The sequence below is a fragment of the Ovis aries genome, chromosome 2 (genome assembly GCF_016772045.2).
Source record: "Ovis aries strain OAR_USU_Benz2616 breed Rambouillet chromosome 2, ARS-UI_Ramb_v3.0, whole genome shotgun sequence".
In the NCBI taxonomy this organism is placed as follows: Eukaryota; Metazoa; Chordata; class Mammalia; order Artiodactyla; family Bovidae; genus Ovis; species Ovis aries.
Window position 1 is genome coordinate 62,621,489 of NC_056055.1, and position 18,667 is coordinate 62,640,155.

At 36.3% G+C, this 18,667-nt stretch overlaps 1 long non-coding RNA gene across 1 annotated transcript; it reads left to right on the forward strand.

Moving 5' to 3' along the window:
* Positions 1 to 249: 249 nt before the first annotated feature.
* Positions 250 to 9,370, forward strand: LOC132659171 (uncharacterized). Its single transcript, XR_009599222.1, has 2 exons — positions 250 to 703; positions 9,155 to 9,370. It is a non-coding gene; the product is annotated as an uncharacterized LOC132659171 (long non-coding RNA).
* The last annotated feature ends 9,297 nt before the right edge of the window (positions 9,371 to 18,667 follow it).

Genomic DNA, 18,667 nt, shown 5'->3' on the forward strand with positions numbered 1-18,667 from the left:
ATTTAAGGTCTGGATGTTCTCACTTGTAGCTCAGTGGATCTTTAGCCTCTTTCTAACTTAGGATTCATTTATTTATTTATTCAGGTTGTTTCCTAAGTGTTTACTGTATTTAAGATATGCACCAGTCAATAGAACAGACAAAAAGCCTCACTCCTATGAGATAAAAATCCGCTAAGTGAAGAGAGACCAAGCACATTTTTTCTATGATAAATGCTAGGCAGAGGTGACATGATAGAAAATGATCTGGTTATCACATTTGTCCATTGGGTGGTCATGGAAGGTTGATCTAAATAGGATAAGTGAATTGAGATCTGAATAACTAGAAGGAGCAGCTCTAGGAGTACTGAGATAAAAAACATCAAGACATGAAGAACAGGTGGTACGAAGGCCCTGATGCAGTGTGAACCGGCTAAGAGAAGGGGAAAGGAGACCAGTGTGGGTAACAGAGTGAGTAAGCCGGCAATATGATGTAGGAGTTGAATTGAATACCACCACGCAAGCCAAGATAAGAAGTTTGTATTCCACTTGAAGTGTGCAGGGGAATTTAAAGAGATTTTTAAGTAGTGGAGGATGGTAATGTTATCTGATTTCTGTGTTTCAGAGATCAGTGTGGATGCTGTGTAGGAGAAGCAGAGGAAGAACAGGAAAGAGTTCAGAAAATACCCCAGTGATCCAGAGGAGAGATGATGCAGATTCGAACTAGGTAGGAGTAGATAAGGGAAGATATGGATAAAATTGGGACATAGTGAAGATGTTATAAATTAGAAGGTTTTTCTCCCTCCTGTATATTTCCATCTAGGCATTCTGTAACTTAGCTGCTTACCTTATTTTATGCATGACTGTTGAAATTGGAGGCAACAGAGGTTTGTGTCTATTGTTGTGCCTAGTGCCATATGTTGGGAAAATGAGATGTATTTGGAAATCTTTCAACCCTAATTGAATCATGAAATGTCAGAATCTCATAGTGTTTATACAGGTACCAGCTGGGACCCTTATCTCCATGGATAAATATCAACAGAACTTTATTCTTGCAGACCCTCTGTAATAGAAGCCTGCTTAGTAAGGGGTGAGAGGTGTTATGGTGATGTGTAGATGAGTTCAGTTAAAAGATGTGAAATCAATAGATACAACAATAAAGAAATCAATAGATATAACAATAAAGCATTTGTAAAATGTTTCTTCTCCGACTTGGGTAATAGATGCCTCTACATGGCTGTTAGCATCAATCCAACCCAGTGATCCTATGAGTTTCTATTGCTGTTGTCTGAAATTCAGTAATATGAGACATTAGGGAGACATTATGACTGTCTCATAATATGAGACATTATGGTTGTCTGAGGAGGCCTCACAAATAGCTGTGAAAAGAAGAGAAGCGAAAAGCAAAGGAGAAAAGGAAAGATATAAGCAGCGGAATGAAGAGTTCCAAAGAATAGCAGAGAGACAAGAAAGCCTTCCTCAGCGATCAAGGCAAATAAATAGAGGAAAACAATAGAATGGGAAAGACTAGAGATCTCTTCAAGAAAATTAGAGATACCAAGGGAACAATTCATGCAAAGATGGGCTCAATAAAAGACAGAAATTGTATGGACCTAACAGAAGCAGAAGATATTAAGAAGAGGTGGCAAGAATACACAGAAGAACAGTACAAAAAAAATCTTCACGATCCAGATAATCACAATGGTGTGATCACTCACATAGAGCCAAACACCCTGGAATGTGAAGTCAAGTGGGCCTTAGAAAGCATCACTACAAACAAAGCTAGTGGAGATGATAGAATTCCAGTGGAGCTATTTCAAATCCAGAAAGACAATGTTATGAAAGTGCTACACTCAATATGTCAGCAAATTTGGAAAACTCAGCAGTGGCCACAGGACTGGAAAATGTCCGTCTTCATTCCAGTCCCAAAGAACGGAAATGCCAAAGAATGCTCAAACTACTGCACAATTGCACTCGTCTCACATGCTAGCAAAGCAGTGCTCAAAATTCTCCGAGTGAGGCTTCAGCAATATGTGAACTGTGAACATTCAAATGTTCAAGCTGGTTTTAGAAAAGTCAGAGGAACCAGAGATCAAATTGCCAACATCCGCTGGATCATCGAAAAAGCAAGAGAGTTCCAGAAAAACATCTACTTCTGGTTTATTGACTATGCCAAAGCCTTTGACTGTGTGGATCACAATAAACTGTGGAAAATTCTGGAAGAGATGGGAATACCAGACCATCTGACCTGCTTCTTGAGAAACCTGTATGCAGGTCAGGAAGCAACAGTTAGAACTGGACATGCAACAACAGACTGGTTCCAAATCAGGAAAGGAGTATGTCAAGGCTGTATATTGTCACCCTGCTTATTTAACTTATATGCACAGTACATCATGAGAAACACTGGGCTGGATGAAGCACAAGCTGGAATCGAGATTGTCGGGAGAAATATCAATAACCGCAGGTATGTAGATCACACCACTCCTATGGCAGAAAGTGAAGAACTAAAGAGCCTCTTAATGAAAGTGAAAGAGGAGAGTGAAAAAGTTGGCTTAAAGCTCAACATTCAGAAAATGAAGATCATGGCATCCAGTCCCTTCACTTCATGGGAAATAGATGGGGAAACAGTGGAAACAGTGGCTGACTTTATTTTTTGGGCTCCAAAATCACTGCAGATGGTGATTGTAGCCATGAAACTAAAAGACGCTTACTCCTTGGAAGGAAAGTTATGACCAACCTAGATAGCATATTAAAAAGCAAAAGACATTACTTTGTCAACAAGGGTCCATCTAGTCAAGGCTGTGGTTTTTCCAGTGGTCATGTATGGATGTGAGAGTTGGACTGTGAAGAAAGCTGAGTGCCAAAGAATTGATGCTTTTGAACTGCGGTGTTGGAGAAGACTCTTGAGAGTCCCTTGGACTGCAAGGAGATCCAACCAGTCCATCCTAAAGGAGATCAGTTCTGGATGTTCATTGGAAGGACTGATGTTGAAGCTGATTCTCCAGTACTTTGGCCACCTGATGCGAAAAGCTGACTCATTTGAAAAGACCCTGTTGCTGGAAAAGATTGAGGGCAGGACAAGAAGGGGACGACAGAGGATGAGATGGTTGGATGTCATCACCGACTCAATGGACATGGATTTGCGTGAACTCCGGGAGTTGGTGATGGACAGGGAGGCCTGGTGTGCTGTGGTTCATGTGACTGCAAAGTGTTGGACATGACTGAACGACTGAACTGAACTGGCATTATGTAGAATGGAAATATTAAAGACAGGGATAAAGGACTTATCATAATGCTGACATACTTTGGAGCATGTCCTCATATATTTAGAGCATTTCTTCATATATTTAGAGCATTTTTCCTACTAATAAATATAAAGAGAGGGAAGAATCCAGCCCATAAATGAAGAGTGAACAAGAATTAGGAAAGGTACTCAGAATTTAACTAGAGTTGACTCAGGATGTAGAGTAAAACAATGCACTTAACAATCACAAGAAGATATAAATGAAACTAATATAGGGGGAATGAAGAGTTTTGAACCAGTGAATTTTCTGAGATGATGGGCTACATCTGTGATATAGTATCTGAGTCTGATTGGCAGAGAGACTGGTTTTGAAACATGGCTGGTATTTCCTGTGAAAAAAAATTAATTGCTGAGACACCAGACCTTGCCTCTGGAAAGTATGATTGAGTTTTTTGTTTTTTAAAAAAATCCTTCTTTCTTTTTTACTGGCAAGTACTGAAGCTTGAGGGTGTTAACTGTTTAAGATTATTTAGGAACTGGGCAGGATTATTCTTGAAGAGGTGAGGCATCTGAATCCCCAGCTGAGAGAAGGATAGAGACAAAGATACAAGGTGTCTCTGGGCAGTGGACCCTGATTCTGAGACAGGACCACGTGATCTCTGTCTTGAACCTTGAATCTGAGAAGTCTCCCTGGAGGGAAGACAGTAGAGGAGGAACCCCCCACCTCACTGAAATCATTTCATTCCACTTCTCCCCCATGTCTATTGCAGAGAAGGGGTGCAGCAGGGTAAGATTTTAGAGTCTCCTCAGCTTTTCTGTTGTGAGCTAGAGTTTACCATTTTACCTCAGAACTTTAATAGAAGACACTATCAAATGGCAAATTTCAACATTGCACCAACTAATACACACACTTAACAATGTTCAGTATGACCTCTGTCTTTCATGATCAACGTTCATTGATCCTTACATAAGATGTTATAGAATATAAGATCTTCATTTATAGCCTACTTTCAGAAATGGCAATCATTACTGCTGTGTCATCTTTCTCAAATTAATTATAGCATAGTTATAATAAATGCATTTCCCTTCATCTTTACTACCTTTTTCAGCTTAACAAAAAGACCAGATGTTACTAAATGGCGATCTTCTTTGTAGTACAATGCTGTGGTCTCTTGAGTTTAAGGCTCATATGCACAGGCCTTTCCACAGTCACATGCCTAGGGAATAAGGCTGTGTTTGGGGTTAGTAAATCCAAAGACCTTAATTTTATTTAGCATTTCTTCAGCAATAGCTCTGCATTCACTAATGGCACCTTGCATCCCTTGGGATAGTCACACATTAAACCAGAAATACACAAATTGTCATAATTGCAAAAGCATGAGAAAAATTTAACTCCTGAGTAACCATCATTTTTTCATGGGAGGAAACTGTCTGATGTACAGTTGAAAACTAATTTCGAATTAGGTGCTTAGTCGCTCAGTCATGTGCAGCTCGTTGTGACCCGATGGACTGTAGCCTTCCAGGGTCCTCTGTCCACAAGGATTCTCTAGGCAAGGATAATGGACTGGGTTGCCATTCCCTCTTCCAGGGGATCTTCTCAACCCAGGGATAGAATCCAGGTCTCCCGCAGATTCTCTATTGTCTGACCCACCAGGGATGCCTTTAAGAGATGTTTAGATAAAAGTAAATGATAAATGAAATCACTTGGCATTTGGCTTATTATTGGCCCCAAATAAATGTGATCCCATCTTTGACCTCGGTATACATGAGATTATACCAAGTAGAGATAACGGAAAAATTCTTTAGATTGGAAAATTTTTTGACAATGTCTAATTTTTATATTCTCAAACAGAAAAAAAAAATGAGGTGCAGAGAAGGCAAATAGTTAAGACGTCATAAAATGAGGAATGATGTAGGAGAAATCAGTGAGTATTGAAGCCAGAAGATGGCCATTTGAATTTTTTGTCTCAGTCACATCTTTGTGTGACTTTGGGCAAGTTCGTGAACTTCTTTGAGCTTCAGTGTAAAATGAATATATTAATACATGGCTCATTAATTTTTTGTTTGGAGGTCAAGTGAAATATGTTTTGAACAATTATGAACTGCAGAAAACTAAAATGTGCTTATTTTTATTAAATGAAGGAAAAAGTAACATATATTGAGTTTGTATAATGTTACAGAGCCTTTTTCTGAGAGCTTCACATAGCTACAACATATTTTATGAAGATCGCATTATTTTGTTATTTTCACAACTGGGCAAACAGTGGCTTAGAATTGTGAGTGTCTGACCTAAGGTCACAGTTAATAAATGGTGTATCAGTATAACAAAACTTCAAGGTTGGGTTTAGCTCTTGTCTCCTCGTTTCATTTTATCTTTTCCCAGTTGGTTCGTCTAACATAAACTCTCCTTTTGATCCATTTCACTGGATTATCCATTTCAAAGATATTTTAATAAAGCTGATATAAATGAGTTTAGTGTTTAATTTCTATGATCACTTAGAAAATAAATAAATATTCCTTTTAACTGCAGTCCATGGGATCGCTAAGAGTCGGACATGACTGAGCGACTTCCCTTTCACTTTTCACTTTCATGCATTGGAGAAGGAAATGGCAACCCACTCCAGTGTTCTTGCCTGGAGAATCCCAGGGATTAGGGAGCCTGGTGGGCTGCCGTCTATGGGGTTACACAGAGTCAGACACGACCGAAGCAACTTAGCAGCAGCAGCAGTGAGACCACTATAATAGGAGAAAGTGCCAAAGAGGTCACACTATATTGGATGGAGATAGTATTGGTTGTTCAGGGAAAAAGTAGTCCGTCTGTATGACCATGCAAAACATGTCTGAAGGAGCCCCCTCAAACATTAATGCCAAACAGGTCCTCTTCTTAGGTAGGTGTTTGTTTACCATGTGTGTGTCAGTGACATCTGTAGACACTAGATGTTTTATGTCTGAATTTTTAGTTCTTGAACATGTATATAATGTTTTCAAGCAATGGGAAAATCTTCCCTGCACACCACCCCTCAGAAGACATTTGGCAATTTGCCATTCTCTTTATCACAACCTAGGGATGGGACTGCAACTGTCTTCTAGTGGGTACAGGCCATTGATGCTGCTATATATCCTATAAGGCACAGAACAGACCCACAGCGAAGAATAATCTGGCCCAAAATATCAACTTTTTAAAAATAATACTTTTGATTAGAATAGGGTTGCATCATTTTCAAAACATTATGCATATGCATTATCTTACTGATCCCCACAAAATGACTGGAAGGTAGAATGTTTCTTTCATTTATAGATGAGGAGATTTAGGTTTGAAAGGGATAAGCAGTTTTACCAAAGCCATGTGACTAGGAAAGAGAAAGTGTTAGATCATGAAAATTCATCTTCTGTCTCTTCACATCCTACTTTCCATGTTTTTCCTTGAAATCTTGTGGTCGGAGATGAATACCCCAGTCTCTTTCTTCTCAAGCCTAGCATGATACCTCCTACCTGCTAGAGCTTCAAACATACATATTGATTGACTGACTAATTGTAAAGGACCTCAGGGGCAGCTACCCATATTATTCCATTCTAGTTTTTATAAGAAGTGTCAACTCAGATCCTTGGGTAATATTTCTGTGTAAATTTCATATGCATTTTATTTCCTATAAATAAACTTTATTTTATTTCTATGTTCTTGATTTTGCTCCATTGTAAATCTTAGACCATGTCAAAGTGCAAAAACTTAAAACTTCCAGTGAGCAAGAGAATGTAGCAACTTGGTATCTGCCTCTTTAGCTGAGATATTCACATAGGAACATGAAGGCAGAGACAGGAGGAGGAACCAGCTTTTTGAGTGACAGCACATTTCAATGGCAGGTAAAGGACAAAGGAAACAGAATTGAGGCAGTATACTTAAAAACAACAATAACAACAGTTTCAACAAAAGCAGTAATCTGTATGGTTTTCTTCCAGGATTTCCATCCCAAAACTAATTTATTAAGGTGGTATGTTAACAGTGCACAACAATAGTAAGGCTGACTTAGTTTTATATTTAGCTCAAGAAGCAATTAAAGTCTGAAAGAGAAAGAACACCCAGTCTGCACATGATGGACAAATTGCAAGATGTTCAACACATTTGTTTAGCAGACAGTAGAAACAATCCACCTGCAAATTTGAAACTTTCTCCATCCTTGGGTTGAAATTTTGTAAATGAAAGCCATCAGTTAATTTGGTCAATTCAGTAGGAAAAAAAAACATAGTTATTTGGCAATATGTCAAAATATGTTCTGAGGGAGAAAAAAAAAACAAAAAAATGTACTCTTAAACTGATGATTTGGCTGAAATGTTAACTTTTTAATTGGTGCTTCTGTTCTGAGGCAAGCTTTTTTTTTTTTTTTTAGCATTCTTTACCTTCTTCCATATTTATAGCTTCATTTCACTCTCACATTTTATCTCACAAAAAATTCAAGTTACTGGTACCAAATAGTACATATACCCAGTTTTCTACCTTATGTTTAAGTGTGTGTTGAAAATTTTTCTCAAAGTTGAGAGCAAAATTAACTGTGTTTATTTGTTGTCTTTGATTTTAACATTGAAATAGTGAATAGAAACTGAGACGCAGATCTGTGGTCAACATGAGAGATCATGAACTTTGGTTTTATTTAATTTCCACTTTAATTTTGGACTTTTCGGTATGTACAAAAATAAAGGAGGAAGTGGGGTTTGGGGGGAAAACTTTTTCTTCAGACAACATCTTTTAAATTAATAATTAAAAAGCATTTTGTGCTGCTCTGACATAAAGTTAGTGAAATATTCCTTCTCCCTCTTTTTCTTGACTTTTATGATCTACTAATCTTAAAAATACATCTCAACTTTGTTTTAAATAAATCAATGGCATTTGATTAAAAATATCTGACATGGTAAAGTAATGCTGTAAGAAAGTAAGTCAGACTTTCTTCATTATTACTTTAAAGCTGATGATATACTTTTTCAGATGGAAAGTCTCAAATCAAAACCAATTTTTCTCTGAACAGTGTTACTTATGCTTTCTTTCTTTCTCTTCCCTCTGCACAAGCTCAAACTCCTAGAAAGTAAGAGGCTTACCTCTCTTCAAGAAAGGACCCTGTCCTTCACCTCACAGATGGACTCATGCAACCCGATTTCATAAGCAATATCTTTCCATTGAGGTTAATTTATAAGGCTAAGAAAATTCTGAGATTATGGTTCATTCTCATTTATATGAATTACACTTTACGTAAAATGAAAAGACATGAACATGGTTGAGAGGACAAGTATGGGGGAATTATTTCCCAGTTGTTTGATTTCAAAGGATTGTTCTGATTACACTCTTGTCACCATGTAGAGTTACCAAGATATTGATACTGTGCTGTCTTAGCGTCCACTAAAAACACAAAATCATTTGATTGTGTCTTGTAGCATCCTTTTCTCACACCCCATTCCACTCTTGCCTGCCTCCCAGAAGATGACTGTGGCATCACCTTTTTTTTCCGCATAGGCCAGACTAGCTGATGTGTGCTGCTTGAGTGCTGATGAGCAGGGAAGCAGCACATCCTGGGCAGTGACCTTGTCATGTGACATGTAACACAGCTATATGACACTAGGCGACAGCAGTGGCAGTCCACCTGAGCTTGCAGCCATCCAGAATGGCTGATTCATTTTGATCAGAGAATCAAGATGACTTGCAGACTAAGAGAAAGAGCTGGACAATATTTCTATTAAAACCCTATAAAGTGACACATTCTGTATTTGCATATTCACATACATTTCAAAAAAATATAGTTGTCGCATCACTTCCATTTTTAAATACAAAAAAAGATGATGCATGAATATCTGTACATATCATTATCTTTCATTTTCCCTGAGTCAATTAAAAAATTTTGTAACTTAAGGACTATTTATTCTTACAAGTAATATGTGTCTTTATTGTAGGGGACAGAGCTCTCAGCTCCTTTAGAGGCCCAGAAAAAATTAGGACTTCTTCCTGGATAAGAAAAATGGATATATCATCAGCTTCAAATTTACAACAGTAGTTTCCTGTCAGAAGTTTTCAAGAAGTAAAGAATTAGGAGAAAAAGAGATGAAAGTAAGTTTTTTATTAATAAAAGACTAGACATAAGCTTGAGAAAGTAAAAATTTTATACTTACTTTTTGCTTGATTTTCCTGTCCTTTTGTTTGCAATATATTTTTGTGGTTGCTGTTTGATAAGATTTAATTATTTTCCTTTTAAAATATCTATCTAAGGATCTTCCTTCCCTCTCCTCCTTTCTTCTCCCCTTTCTTTCCCCCCTTTTTTCCCCTTCATTCATTTCTTTATTTCTTTCTTGGTTTTTAAACAATCAGTTTTGGTGATCTTCTAAATTTATCTGGGATTGGAAATAAGGTGACTCTATTTGCATATACTATCTTTAAGAAAGTGAAGAGAGGACAGAGGAAAGCACTGTTTTGTTATGTCTTGAGTTTAAAAACTTCAATTTAACTTAAATGACTGCAGCTACAAAATTGAAGTGTAATAATCACATTTTTTTTCAGTTTAAAACGTTATTTCTCCAGTTATACAATGAACTAATTTCCTTATCTTAATTCTAGCCCATCAAGTTAGATTCTCCATCCTCTAACCACTTTCTTAACTGATAATTGCATACCTGCTTCATGTTTCTCATCTTAGTATGCAGAACACATTCTCTTAACTCAAAGCTTTCTCCTATGTTCCAAGCACCACCATTTGGGAAAAATGTATTATCCAAGTTGGCAATGTCTATAGTAATCTTGAGATTCTTCCAGATTTATTTAAAGTGCTTACTTTTAGGTGTTTTGATACTTAATGTTTTGTGAATCCACAGAAGTTAATTGCAAAGAAAAATGAAGGTAGGGTGTGCAGTGCTGTAGATGAAAGACTATGCCTGAATTTGGCAAAATGACTTTAAATTAGGTCTCAGTCTTGATTGGTTTCCCATTATTTTGTTCCATTAGCTTGGTTTTAGAGAAAACTTTCAAACACTGACCTCTGAAAAATCTTCCATACCCATAGGATTGTTTCCTTAACGGAAAATGAGAGAAGAAAACTATCAGAAAGAACAGGGAATATTTTACTCTTGTACTATACTGATCAGAACCCCACTCTAAGTCAGTCAAGATAAAACTTGCCAGAATGACCTAATGATTCATTTTTGCAGAATGCTAATCTTCAGAATCAGGGTCAAGAACAGCAAGAGGATTAAAGATGTGTCCTCCTAATGAGCGTTGGTGTCCTTATAATGAGAGTCAGCATTAAGGCCATCCACATTTCACTGACACAAGTCAGTAAAAACATTCAGAAAGCATTCAGTTACTTTAGGAGTCACGTTAATATCAGAAATTATGAAGAACTATTCCATTGTGATACCTTTACCCATTACTTCCATATGCTTCTAATTTTTACTGTTACGAACTTATAAAAAACTTCTTTAAATAAAGACACTTTGACCACTGTGTTTTTCCTTATGGAGAATAGGTTTATTAATTGTTTGAACGATCTGTTTGCATAGATTCAGATTATTCAGCACATGCCTTTTCTTTTTGTCATATTAACCAAGAAAATTATGTTGAGTAGGAAGAGAGTCATTCTCAGAAAGCATCCATTGTCAATAAATTCTCACCTAAAACAGAAATAGAATCAAACCAAAATTTTTAGTGCAGATATTGTTTTAAAAATAGCACTTTTGTCATCAGTTAATAGAACAGTTAATTTATTTGTTGGGCGTAGGACACAACATGATTAATTAGCTTAATGTATGTGTGCTGGATGCAAATACAGAGACAGTGGTGCCAAATTATGCATGCTTCATGTTCACTGGGTTGAGCAAGAAAATACAGTCTGAAAGCACACAGATTTCTACTGAGTCCTTCCTTCATTCTCAAGGGACTAATTCTCATATCAACCACACAGCATTTTATTTTTATCATTTAAACTGGGAAACAAGTTGGCAAAATTGTCTGAATTTTAATTAAGCTGTTTAAAAACATTTCTTCACAGCCCACTTTAAAAGTATTAATATGCCTAAAATGTATATTATATTTAAGCAATATTAGTTTTGTGGGCCTGTAATAACCACCCTTCTCTTATATTAAAAAAAAATTAACCACCACAATACTTATGTATTTAGGGGGAAAATGCACTTCCTGTTACTGAGGTGAGTCAAGAGGAAAACATTGGTGACAGTTAAGAAAATAGCATTTTATACACTCTACATTTCAAATAGCATGATTAAGGTAACTGAAAAGAGGTGTGCGTGTTGGGAGGACAGCAGGAGCACAACATGGTGTTTTTCTAGGAACTGAGGTGCATTCTGGGTTGGAGGTTGATAAACTAACAAAAGTATAGCCTATTAATTCTAATTCTAATGTGTTTTAAGGCCTGACTCTACTCTGGTGTGTTACACTGCAATTCTGGATTTATTACTGCTACATAATTGTAATTATAGTAATTTTGTACTATTACCTTTGCTTTCAGTCTCCCCTTTTCTCTCTGCCTCTCTCTTAAAACCTCCCTCAGAGGCATTAAAGCAAGGGAGCTAATAAAAAAAAATGACTAGATGCTGTCACATAGATGCCACCTGACAGGTCTGAAAGCCTCGGTCACACACACACCACAGGACTGTATGACCTTTCTGATACGCAATGGTTATGCCAATTTGTCCTGAGTTACCTTGAACTAGAATATTTAAAATAGATATTAGTCTGCCAATGAACTGAAGAAATGGAAAAAAAAAAACCCCAAAAAACCATTTCATTGTTTTGTGGACATTATGTTTGTGGGACCCCATTTGAAAGAAAGGAAATTCTTCCCTGATATCTAAGAGAGTTATCTATAAATAATTTATAAATGTGTATCAGTTAGGAGGTGTAGAGTCAAATGGAAACGCTTCTGACGGCCTCTGCCAAAGAGTCTTCATGCAAAGCATCGGAGTCTTCCTGTAATGTCATAATTATCAGCTGGAAGCCCTCCATACAAAATGTAAAAATAACCATGTGCCAGCTGGTAATTGGTTTTCCCAGCAAATACATATGCAAAAGGGAATCAAGAGCGACAACAAAATTGAAAATCCAGTGCACAGGAATGCTGTGTGACGGCCGGAGTCTTAATAAGCCACTTGCTGTGAAATCAGTTTTACAATCCCATAGCGTGATAATATAAAGCGTTATAAGGTATATACATAAGCATGAAAGTTCCATTATATTTATGGATATGGGCAAAGCTGTTGCACTTAACATTTGGTCTTTCCATATTGACAGACATTGTTTTTAGGAGATTTTTACTTGTAGTTAAATAGTAGCTAATGAAAGTAAGCTCAAATCACCATGACATGTAGTCACAACTACAGTTTATTTACCTAGGTTTACTTCTCATGACTAGGTTTGCGGCTGCGTTGTTTTGTTATGAAGAAGTTTAAGTCTCTTTACAAAATAGCATGTAGGTTTTCATAATACTATTAGTGATGTAAAAAAGAAAGTCCTATCAATGTGAAACTGTTCAATTCTATATTAAAATTGTTAGGTCAATACAGAAAAATGTGAAATTACTTTGACATAAAGGATTGGCTCAATTTTCTTTGTAACCTTGTACTTGACTGCCCTTGCTGGCCCTTAGAATCATTATCTATGAAATGTTTCATGTCCCTCAATGGCAAACAAGAGGAGGCTGAGGCAAAAGAAAATAAGTGAGTAGCTATACATTCACCACTGGCATCATTCAGCATAAAAAAAATCATAAATTTAAGCATTAGGATCAATGGCAACTCTGGACTGGGGCATCAGCTGTCTTCCTTTACAGATCTCAAAGCACGTATTGCTGCTGCTGCTGCTAAGTCGCTTCAGTCGTGTCCAACTCTGTGCGACCCCATAGACAGCAGCCCACTGGGCTCCCCTGTCCCTAGGATTCTCCAGGCAAGAATACTGGAGTGGGGTGCCATTGTCTTCTCTGAAAGCAAGTATTAGTGGCTGTTTAATTGAGGTCCATTTATATCCTTTTGAGGGGCAAGGGGATTAAAGATGGCATTCCAGTGAATTCCTTATGAAATGCAAAGTTCTTCCTCTCCTTCCCTGTTCCATCATCCTCAGAGAATGAATCACTGGTATTTGTTCTCACATTAGGATCCAAGTCTTTCATCCAATTTTACTTGTCCAGAGTTTGATACTAAAAGAATCAAAGAAAACTGAACTTTTAGGGCACACAGATAACTTCACATAATCTAGAGATGCTGAATGATCTCTAGCAGTAGTCTCATACTTAAAGTTTCGTCTGAAATAGATAATTGGAAAATATTCACTAGTGAAATTCTTGAGTCCACTTTGTAGTATTTTAATTATTTAGTATATACTTAAGACCAGTCCTTTTTTTTTTTTTTAACTTTTTACCTCATGTAGCCAGGACACACTCAGAAATAGGTATATTGTCAGTTTGGTGTATATGAGGCCAGACTTATTTTCACAATGGCCATGTGACACTTGAATTAATATTTGTTTGATTGTTTGGACAGAGGACAGGAGCCCTGCTTTTACCTTACTGAGAAACTGAGGCAAAGAGATGCAAAATAACTTCTCCATTGACGCAAAGGTAATACATTATACAACTTAGTGGCTAGGAATTAATGAAACTCCAGCCCCATGTTAAGGAAGGTGACAAATGAATTTGTATTGCAGTGTACAGGATGCTTGGGGCTGGTGCACTGGGATGACCCAGAGGGATGGTACGAGGAGGGCAGTGGGAGGGGGGTTCAGGATGGGGAACACGTGTACACCCGTGGTGGATTCATGTTGATGTATGGCAAAACCAATACAATATTGTAAGGTAATTAACCTCCAATTAAAATAAATAAATAAATAAATAAATAAATAAATAAATATATATATATATATATATATGTGTGTGTGTATTTTTAAAAAGAGTGTATCCTTTGGGTTCAGTCTCCTTCCTGGCACAATTAACCCTGTGACCTTAGGCAAATCTCTTCCCTTCTCTAAGCTCAGTTATTTTCATCTGCAAACTTCTGATAATAGTAGTACAATAGCATTGGAAAGGAGGTAGTGTAAGATAATGGTCAAGAGAGTCATTGGAAATAATATTGCCTGGATTTGTATCCCAGCTTTAGAGTTTACAACTGTGTCATCTTGGGCAAGTTTGTCAACACTCTTCTGCCCTAGTTTCTTCATTTGTAAATGTGGATATCAGAAATGGAAACCTTAAGGAGTTTCTGTGAGTTGTATGTAGCCTGCTTAGGATAGTTTTTGTCAATTCAGGTAAGCTGTAGACAAACCATTACTATCATTATCATGATCTTACCATGATATGCTAAAGTGCTAAGGTGTATAAATAAAGTAAAAATTGAGTAGTGTGAAACTATGTTTTAAATTTTCAAAGATCTATGAAGTATTGTATGTGTGTTTCTGTGTATACAGCTCTGTGCAGGAGCCTGGCGGGCTATAGTCCATGAGGTTGCAAAGTCAGACACGACTTAGTGACTAAAAAGCAACAACAACAATGTGTGTGTATGTGTGTGTGTGTATTTATGTTTAGTTGCCTGGTCATATCTCTTTGTATGTGTATCAGTTCAGTTCAGTTCAGTTGCCCAGTCATGTCCGACTCTTTGCGACCCCATGAATCTCAGCACGCCAGGCCTCCCTGTCCATCACCAACTCCTGGAGTTCACTCAGACTCACGTCCATCGAGTCAGTGATGCCATCCAGCCATCTCATCCTTCGTTGCCCCCTTCTCCTCCTGCCCCCAATCCCTCCTACGTTGGAGTCTTTTCCAATGAGTCAACTCTTTGCATGAGGTGGCCAAAGTACTGGAGCTTCAGCTTTAGCATCATTCCTTCCAAAGAAATCCCAGGGCTGATCTCCATCAGAATGGACTGATTGGATCTCCTTGCAGGCCAAGGGACTCTCAAGAGTCTTCTCCAACACCACAGTTCAAAAGCATCAATTCTTCGGTGCTCAACGTTCTTCACAGTCCAACTCTCACATCCATACATAACACATATGTCTCATCTTCTCTGTTGTTTCATTTGTTGAATACTGCTGCAATGAACATGGAAGTGCAGATATCTTTTTGAGTTAGTGTTTTTATCGTCATGAAGTTGCTCAGTCGTGTCCGACTCTTTTGTGACCCCATGGACTGTAGCCCACCAGGCTCCTCCATCCATGGAATTTTCTAGTCAAGAGTACTGGAGTGGGTTGCCATTTCCTCACGCAGAAATGGAAGTGCTGAATCATGTGGTATGATGGATGTGGGAAGAGTGCTTTAATTTACATTCCCCACCAATAATTTAGGAGAGTTCCTTTTCCCCGCATCCTCATCAAAACTTATTTCTTATCATTTGATAATAGTCATTCCAAAAGGTGTGAGGTGATATCTCGTTGTTTAGAATCGCATTTCCCAGATTCACGGGCTTATTTCAGGGCTCTCTATTCTTTTCCACTTACCTATGTGTCTCTTTTATACTAATATCATAGCATTTTAATTACCATATATTTGTATATTGTTTTGAGTACTATGGAAATTTTAACAATATTCTTCTAGTGCATGGGCATGGAATATCTTTCCATTTATTTGTGTTTTCTTCAATGTCTTGTATTAACATCTTGCAGTTTTCAATAAACAGGTCTTTCATCTCCTTGGCTAAATTTATTCCTAGATATTTTATTATATTGAATAATATAATGATATTTTATTATAATGAATAATATTTTATTCATTTTAATGCAGTTTTAAATGGGATTATTAATTTTTCATTTTGATATTTATTACAGTATATCAAAACAATAGATTTTTACACATTTATTTTATGTTATATAATTTTATTGAATTTGTTTCTTAGTTCTAACAGTTTTTAATGAAATTTTAAGATTTTCTGTATATAATATACTATACTGACAATTTCACTTTTCCCTTTCCAATCTGGATGCCTTTTATTTCTTTTTCTTGCCTAATTTCACTGGCTAGGACTTCCAATACTATGTTGAATAGAAGTGGCAGGAGTGGGTATTTTTGATTTGTTCCTGGTCTGGGGGGAAAAGCTTTCAGCTCTTTGCAATTGAGCATGATGTTAGCTGTGGGATTGTCATATATGGCCTTTATTATGTTAAGGTGTATTCCCTTATGCTTGTTTTGTTGAGAGTTTTTATCTTAAATGAATGATTAATTTTGTTGAATGCTTTTCCTGGATCTATGGAGATAATCATATGATTTTATCCTTCATTTTATTAATTTGAAGTATCATATTGACTAGTTTGTGGCTGTTGAATCATGCTTGCATCTCTGAATTAAGTCCCACTTGATAATGTGTATGAACCTTTTTATGTATTGTTGAATTCAGTTTACTAATATTTTGTTGAGGATTTTTAAATCTATTCATCGGGGATATTGGCTTGTAACTTTATTTTTTTGATGTCTTTGTCTTGTTTTGGTATCAGGGTAAAGTTAGCCTCATGAAACGAGTTTGCAAGAGTTTCCTTCTTTTCTATTTTTTGTAAGAGTAAGAAACATATCGTTATTCTCTTTTGAATGTTTGGAAAAATTTACCAGTGAATCAATGTGGTATTGAACTTTTGTTTGTTGAGAGGTTTTGATTATTGCTTTCAACCTCTTTACTGGTTACTGGTTTATTCAGAATTTCTGTGCATGATTCAGTCTTGATAGGTTGTGTGTTTCTATAAATGTATCCATTTCCTCTAGGTTGTTCAATTTGTTGTCATAGTTGTATGTAGATTTATACATCAGAATATTGTATAGGATAGTAAGTGCTAGAATGATGTTTTAAGTTTTTAAAGCATAAAAACCTTATAAATAAATAGTAAGACCTATCATATAAGAAACCAGATGAATTTTGGATTTCTTTTAAACACATCAAAAATAGTCTGCATAAATACAAACTTTTTATAAACGATAATTTTGGGATTGGTTATGTAACCAAGAGAATTAGGCTATTTTTATGAATGTAATTGAAAAAGATAGCACTTCTTTTTTTCTAAAAAATTGATGTTGATTTACAATGTGTTAATTTCAGGTGTACAGCGGAGTGATTAATTCATGTGTACATATATATATACATATGTGTGTATGTATATACATACATATAAAGAATCTGGAAAAGAATCTATATACATACATTTATATGTATGCACACATGTGTATGTGTGCTATAGAATAGCTAAGATAGCACTTCTTAATACTGCTTCTTATTTCTAGTCCAACTAACCATCCGATGATTTTCTCTTTACATTTATTGAAATATGCTACAGATTGATGTACCAATGACCACTTCTTTCTATTTAAACAACAGATGGAATGTTGGGATTGAAACCAGACTTGGGCATTCTGTTTTCATATGGCAGTGCCTGGTATTTATAAAATATGACAACAAACCATTCTCATAAGTTACTTACTGGCATTATCAGCATTCAGTTAAATCACCAGGAAGGGATAAAGGGTCAGAGAGAAAAGAACAAGGTGTAGGGTACATTATTTAAACAATCAAAAACAAAGAAAAATATATTGTTGCTTAGTGTACTGCTGTCATCAAATAAATATGCTTACATTCAATTATATTCTTTTGTTTTCCTAGTTGTAGTACTATATAACTAGAAAATAATCTCTTTAAAAAGAAGTGGTATAGTAATACATTCCTGTTGAGAGCTAATGCACCATTTCAGCTTGATTTGATTTTTCATTTTAATGTGGAAAAGTAATCATAGTTTCTGTTGTATAGTATTTTTATAATATTCTTTAATGTATCTTTGAAGAGATAGTGATGGAAGTCTACATTTTGTTTACTAGATTCCAAAATTTAGATGCATTTAATATATAACCTTGACTTCCCACTTTGTTACAGGCTTCCTAATATTCTTACTAAAATGATGTGTTTTTACAGATATACTCAGTTTATTTCAGTGAGAATTAAGAAATGAGATTGGTCATACAGCTGGAATGTTTTTCTTCAGTCTCTCAGAAGTAAGAAACAAGTTGTGTCTTCAAGATATTGGGGATGGCCTGCCTTTTCTTAATTCATTTTCAAGTAAAAGTTCAGGACATATATCTATTTTTAGACTTTTTAAACCAAATTTGTTGGATTGCTTCTCTCTAAATTGCTCACATATGCAAGCAAATAACGTATAGGTTTCCTTGATTCTATAAAGAAAGTTACATTCTAAAAAAGCAAACAGCATTACAAGGCATAGGTACAAATACCTGGGTCTCCTCTCCTTGTTCTCTTAGAAAGTAAGGTTACCTGACAACAGTGACAACAGTGACAACAGCCACAACAATAAGGTTATCTAATGTTTACGAAGCATTTTCTGTGTATGAGGAACCATTAAAATTATTTCTGTCTCATTGTATTTACTCTTCACAACAGTCTCAAAAGGAAGAGCTGTTAGCTAGAGCAGGGATAGGTTCAGGAACTTGA